The following is a 7,230-nucleotide window of genomic DNA, read 5'->3' on the forward strand; positions in this document are numbered from 1 at the left end:
CTGTTGTTGATACTGGACAGATATTAATGAACCAAAGAGATAAAATCCCCATCCTTGGGGGGCTTATACATTCTGGTGGCAACACCACAATGGTGCACAGAGGAAGCCACACCAACTCCAGCCTAGCCATCTGGAAGAATATGGTGCTAGGGGAAAATGCCAATCCCTGGGTCCCTTCTCCTGATCTCTGCCACCCCTCCTAGAGCACCATAGCCTATATTAGCATCTTCAGATTTTTTGTTGACATGCCCAAAAGTGTTTTTAAAAAGATACGTGCACCTCAAACATTTCTCAGTTGGCATCTAAAATATTCTTTCATCATAAATTTAAATAGTTTAGGGGTATATCATGTATGTGTGTGTATGTTAGTCACTTGAAGTGAAGTTCCTCAGTCGTGTCCAACTCTTTGCGACCCCATGGACTGTAGCCTACCAGGCTTCATCCATGAGATTTTCCAGGCAAGAATTATTGGAGTGGGTTGCCATTTCCTTCTCTAATGTTAGTCACTTAGTTGTGTCTAAATCTTTTCGACCGCATGGACTGTAGCTCACCAGGCTCCTCTGTCCATGGAATTCTCTAGGCAAGAATACTGGAGTAGGTTGCCATTCCCCTCTCCAGGGGATCTTCCCAACCCAGGGATCGAACCCAGGTTTCCTGTGTTGCAGGCAGACTCTTGACTGTCTGAGCCACCAGGGAAGCCCCATATCCTGTATCAGTTCAGTGCAGTTCAATTGCTCAGTCCTGTCTGCAACCCCATGGACTGCAGCACGCCTTTATATATAAAGGCTATATTCACCTTTATATATAAAACCATTACAACTCTCTCTTAAATGTACCCAATGGATTATAAAATTATCATATTTTATTTAAAAATACAAACAACTTTTTCTTTAATACTGTAAATTTTACATTCTCTTTAACAATGTAAAAATTTTACATTGTTTCCTTTATGCTCTCAAAGTATATTTTCTAGCCACTTTCAACAGAATTTTATCTAACTGTAATGTTTTTATTACTTAAATTCTGTGTTTACCACCTTATCTATTATATGAACTGCAACAGATATATGAACATGTATTAGCATTTTAAAATTTACTTATGGCCATAAGGTCCTAAGTTCAAAAATTCTTTTTTAAGATTGTGTTATTATAGCAATTATTCAGTTCAGTTCAGTTCAGCTCAGTTCAGTGGCTCAGTCGTGTCCGACTGTTTGCGACCCCATGAATCGCAGCACACCAGGCCTCCCTGTTAATCACCAACTCCCGGAGTTCACTCAGACTCACGTCCATTGGGTCCGTGATGCCATCCAGCCATCTCATCCTCTGTCGTCCCCTTCTCCTCCTGCCCTCACTCCCTCCCAGCATCAGGGTCTTTTCCAATGAGTCAACTCTTCACATGAGGTGGCCAAAGTACTGGAGTTTCAGATTTAGCATCATTCCTTCCAAAGAAATCCCAGGGCTGATCTCCTTTAGAATGGACTGGTTGGATCTCCTTGCAGTCCAAGGGACTCTCAAGAGTCTTCTCCAACAACACAGCTCAAAAGCATCAATTCTTTGGCGCTCAGCTTTCTTCACAGTCCAACTCTCACATCCATACATGACTACTGGAAAAACCATAGCGTTGACTAGATGGACCTTTGTTGGCAAAGTAATGTCTCTGCTTTTTGATATGCTATCTAGGTTGCTGTCTAACTTTTCTTCCAAGGAGTAATTGTCTTTTAATTTCATGGCTGCAGTCACCATCTGCAGTGATTTTGGAGCCCCCCAAAAAATAAAGTCTGACACTGCTCCACTGTTTCAATTATTAGTAGTATATAAATGATAAAGCTGCAAATGTATAATATGAATTTTGATAAATATTAAACACAGAGAGAAACATATTAGACATGTATTACCTAATGAGATGAGTAGAGAGAGGATTTTTGGAGCCTTAACAGTAAAGAAACCATATTGTCTCTGGATGTTTCTATGCCTCAGAACAATGTAACACAGTAAAACAGTACGTCAGGTTGGGTGGGAGGTAAGCCTTTCTTTGTCCAGTGGGAGACAGGAGAGTGTTGAAAGGGGAAGTGATAAAAGAGAATCCTCATGTCTCTATCTGGGTGGGTCCGTGTCAGCCAGATTAATTTTTAAGCACAGGACATATGGAATGAGCATCTGCTATGGCCTGGGAAACCTTCATATATACCCAGTATCCTGAAGTAGCAGATTGAAGAGCCAACCTGGAAAGCCCTGCCTGATCTGGGACTTTGGGACTCCATAGCCTTTTAATTGACTCAGCCCCTACCTCCCCTCTCCAGCCACACTTGCTCCTCTTGGTCCTTCTCTGCCACAGGGCCTCTGCACATTCTCTGCCCAGGAAGTTCTGCTTCTAGTTATCACCTTCTCATTCTTGGTTACCAGTCCTAATACCACTTCTTAAGGGGAGCCATCCTTTCATGGACACCCCAGCCCCAAGTATCAGACAGGTCCCCTTCTCTTGTAAATCCTCATGGAACAGTTACTTCCTCCAGAATATGTCTGTCCAAGAGGAGCTGTTCTCCCACAGGTGTGATCAGTTATCTCTGTCTCCCCAGGTATCAGGACCAGGGAGACCCTTCTTGGTCATCACTGAGGTTCCAGAACACAGATGAAGCTCATTGAATACCTGCAAGGAGGATGTGCTCTGGGTAGGTCTGGTTCCCTTCTGAAGCAGAACAGTGGGGACCTGAAAGAGAGGCACCTTTGCTGGAAGGTCAAGGTTACACCCCTGTCTCTCTCCCCCACTCCTCCAGGACCAGGCTTTGAGGAAGCCCCGTAGTGAACACTGGTGGCTCAGATGGTAAAGAATTAGCCTGCAATGCAGGAGGGGTCAGGAAAATCCCTTAGAGAAGGGAATGGCAGCCGACTCCAGTATTCTTGCCTGGAGAATTCCACGGGCAGAGGAGCCTTGCAGGCTACAGTCCAGGGGGTCACAAAGAGTTGGACACAACTGAGTGACTAATACTTTCACTTTCATTTTCACACATTTATTTAGCATGTTAAGGAAAAACTCAAACGAACTTCCTGGCCAACCCAGTATTTACTCTTCCTGGGAACTCAGACTGGTGAGCTCAGCCACTCAAACCCCTGCCTCTGCCCACTCCCACCCTTTTCAAACACTAGGGACTGGGAAGGTACAAAGGTCCCACCAGGGTTGACTTTTTTTTTTTCCCACTAAATTCCAGTATTTAGGAAAGACAAGGCATGGAGCTTTTTGGAACATGGCAGTTATTTGAAACAGGCTCTATGGGAGATACACTAACAAGAGTTTAAGCTATGGATAGCTTCTAATTGGGTCGCTTTTACAATTCTGTGAATTTGAGCGAGTCGGTAAACTTTTACGTGCCTCAATTTCGCATCTGTCACTCAAGCATGATAGGAGCCCCCCTCCCCACCCCCCCCACACCGACCCAGCAAAGCTGTTCGGGGATGGAGGGAGATGATCCTGGCATAGTGCCTGGCGCAGAGCAGAGGCTCACACTTGAAGGGTTTCTTGGCCTCAGAAAAGTGAAAGTGCTGATACGTGGGAGGTGTGAGTGGTCCATGGGAAAATCCCCAGGCACTCCCCCGACCAGCGACCTTGGAAATAAGGAAAACAGATTTGTGACCTGGGCATTAAGCTGTGACATGCAGACAAGGGATCAGAGCAGAAATGAACGATGGCATCCTGAAGAGACACAGTGGTTCATGGGCCAGCAAAACCAATACACTGGTTAACGTATGGGCAGAGTAAGGAGTGGAGTACCCAGGCGCAGGGTGAAGCAGGCTGTTCCTAGAAGAGGGAGCCCCAATGGCTCCCAAGCTCATGAAGAGATGCTCAGACACACTAGTGATCAGAGAAATGCCGATGATAATGGGAGGAAGAGGCAGCGCTATACCCATCAGACTGGCAACAACTAGGAAGCTGGGTAAATGCCAGATGTTGGTGAAGATGTAAGGAAATAGGGACCCTTTCCTTGGGGGTGGTGTGGGGACTGGGGCAGCCTTTCCAGAGAGCTTGGTGGAATTAAGTCAGCATGCACCCTCTGATCAAGTCCACATCTCAGGGAAATCCCAAGGGGGGGAGAACAAGGGAAGGCATTACAGTGTTGGTCGCAGTAGGGAGTTGGAGGCAACCTCGGTCTCCATCACTAGGGAATAAATAGTTGAAATGTGGAGGATGCTCAGAATGGAGTGCCATGGATGTGGGATTATCCACGTGTCTGTGCACAGTTTCTACTAAGCCTTGAGTGTAAAGGCAGAAGGAGGCGAGCAGGCTCTAAAGATTCCATGTTGGAAAAGCACTCAGAGCACCACTTATTTTGGAGGCTTCATTCCTATTCAAGTGTCCATATTAAGTTCTTCGGAGTGCGTGCCTTCATAGGGGAGGGGCCCAGGAGTGAGCATCTGGGATGTTGGAAAAAAAGTGGAAATAAACCAAGAAATGGGCCTTACAAGGACCAATGATGATAGTATGCTCAGAGATGAGACAGATGATCAACTCAACTCTCTGTGCACATGGTTACCTCCAAAGGGATGCCTAGAGAAGTCGAAGCCTTTCAGTACGGAGTAGCTGTTCTGAACGCATAGCCTGCACATGGCCTTTATCTCCCAGATCAGGCAGGGCTGTGCTCCGTCCTAACCCAGACTGACAGGAAGTGGGAGCAGATGGAAATCCAGGTCCAGGAAAGAGCAGAGAACATCAGAAAGAGTAAGCTGTCTGGCTAAATGCAAAAGATACAGCTGGTGTTTTGGTCTTATTTTGTTTTGTTTTGCCTTTTCCCTCTTGTTTTCTTTATAAGTCTTTAACTGTTTATAACATTTAAAACTACAACAATTGAGGAATTGATGACGAGTAGAGGTACTACTTTCCACAGTTTATTGTGATCCACACAGTCAAAGGCTCTGGCATAGTCAATAAAGCAGAAATAGATGTTTTTCTGGAACTCTCTTGCTTTTTCCATAATCCAGCAGATGTTGGAAATTTGATCTCTGGTTCCTCTGCTTTTTTTAAAACCAGCTTGAACATCAGGAAGTCCATGGTTCACATACTGCTAAAGCCTGGCTTGGAGAATTTTGAGCATTACTTTACTAGCGTGTGAGATGAGTGCAATTGTGCGATAGTTTGAGCATTCTTTGGCATTGCCTTTCTTTGGGATTGGAATGAAAACTGACCTTTCCCAGTCCTGTGGCCACTGCTGAGTTTCCCAAATTTGCTGGCATATTGAGTGCAACACTTTCACAGCATCATCTTTCAGGATTTGAAATAGCTCAACTGAAATGCCATCACCTCCACTAGCTTTGTTTGTAGTGATGCTTTCTAAGGCCCACTTGACTTCACATTCCAGGATGTCTGGCTGTAGGTGAGTGATCGACACCATCGTGATTATCTTGGTCATGAAGATCTTTTTTGTATAGTTCTTCTGTGTATTCTTGCCACCTCTTCTTAATATCTTCTGCTTCTGTTAGGTCCATACCATTTCTGTCCTTTATCAAGCCCATCTTTGCATGAAATGTTCCCTTGGTTTCTCTAATTTTCTTGAAGAGATCTCTAGTCTTTCCCGTTTTGAAAGAGATGGGAATACCAGACCACCTGACCTGCCTCTTGAGAAATCTGTATGCAGGTCAGGAAGCAACAGTTAGAACTGGACATGGAACAACAGACTGGTTCCAAATAGGAAAAGGAGTATGTCAAGGCTGTATATTGTCACCCTGCTTATTTAACTTCTATGCAGAGTACATCATGAGAAATGCTGGGCTGGAAGAAGCACAAGCTGGAATCAAGATTGCCGGGAGAAATATCAATAACCTGAGATATGCAGATGACACCACCCTTACGGCAGAAAGTGAAGAGGAACTAAAAGCCTCTTGATGAAAGTAAAAGAGGAGAGTGAAAAAGTTGGCTTAAAGCTCAACATTCAGAAAATGAAGATCATGGCATCTGGTCCCATCACTTCATGGGAAATAGATGGGGAAACAGTGGAAGCAGTGTCTGACTTTATTTTGGGGGGCTCCAAAATCACTGCAGATGGTGACTGCAGCCATGAAATTAAAAGACGCTTACTCCTTGGAAGGAAAGTTATGACCAACCTAGATAGCATATTCAAAAGCAGAGAAATTACTTTGCCAACAAAGGTCCATCTGGTCAAGGCTATGGTTTTTCCAGTGGTCATGTATGGATGTGAGAGTTGGACTGTGAAGAAAGCTGAGCACCGAAGAATTGATGCTTTTGAACTGTGTTGTTGGAGAAGACTCTTGAGAGTCCCTTGGACTGCAAGGAGATCCAACCAGTCCATTCTAAAGGAGATCAGCCCTGGGATTTCTTTGGAGGGAATGATGCTGAAGCTGAAACTCCAGTACTTTGGCCACCTCGTGTGAAGAGTTGACTCATTGGAAAAGACTCTGATGCTGGGAGGGATTAGGGGCAGGAGGAGAGGGGATGACAGAGGATGAGATGGCTGGATGGCATCACTGACTCAATGGACATGAGTCTGAGTGAACTCCGGGAGTTGGTGATGGACAGGGAGGCCTGGCATGCTGCGATTCATGGGGTTGCAAAGAGTCGGACACAACTGAGTGACTGAACTGAACTGAACTGAGAGGTACTACTTAAAACAACTATAACTTAAAGGATGAGGGTGGTTGTGGGGATATCAAGCAGCCAGATATCTGTATTTCATGTGAAGTGGTATATTATTCACTGTCAATGGACTGTAAGAAGTCAAGAGTGTGTATTGTAATCTCTAGCACAACCACTGTAAAAGTAATAAAAAGGAGAATAAATAGCTAACAGGAAAATTAAATGGCATTCCGTAAAGTATTCAAATACTTGTAAAAGGCAGGAAGGAGAACAGATGAGCAAGAAAAAAAAAGAAGAAGAAGAAATCAAACAAACAAACAAAACCTAGAGGAGTCAAGTAGAAAACAAAAAATAAAATGATGGATTGGGGGCTTCCCCAGTGGCTCTGTGGTAAAGAATCCGCCTGCCAATGTAGGAAACACAGTTTTGATCCTTTATCCAGGAAGAATCTACATGCCACGGAGCAACGAAGCCTGTGCACCACAACCATTGCGCCTGCGCCCTAGAGTCTGGGAGTCAGCACTGCTGAAGCCCGCATGCCTAGAGCCCACGCTCTGAAACAGGAGAAGCCGCCTCAGTGAGAGGCCCACACACCACAAGAGAGTACCCCCTGCTCGCTGCAGCTAGAGAAAAGCTCCTGCAGCAACAGAG

The sequence above is a fragment of the Capra hircus genome, chromosome 26 (assembly GCF_001704415.2).
Source record: "Capra hircus breed San Clemente chromosome 26, ASM170441v1, whole genome shotgun sequence".
Taxonomy (NCBI): Eukaryota; Metazoa; Chordata; class Mammalia; order Artiodactyla; family Bovidae; genus Capra; species Capra hircus.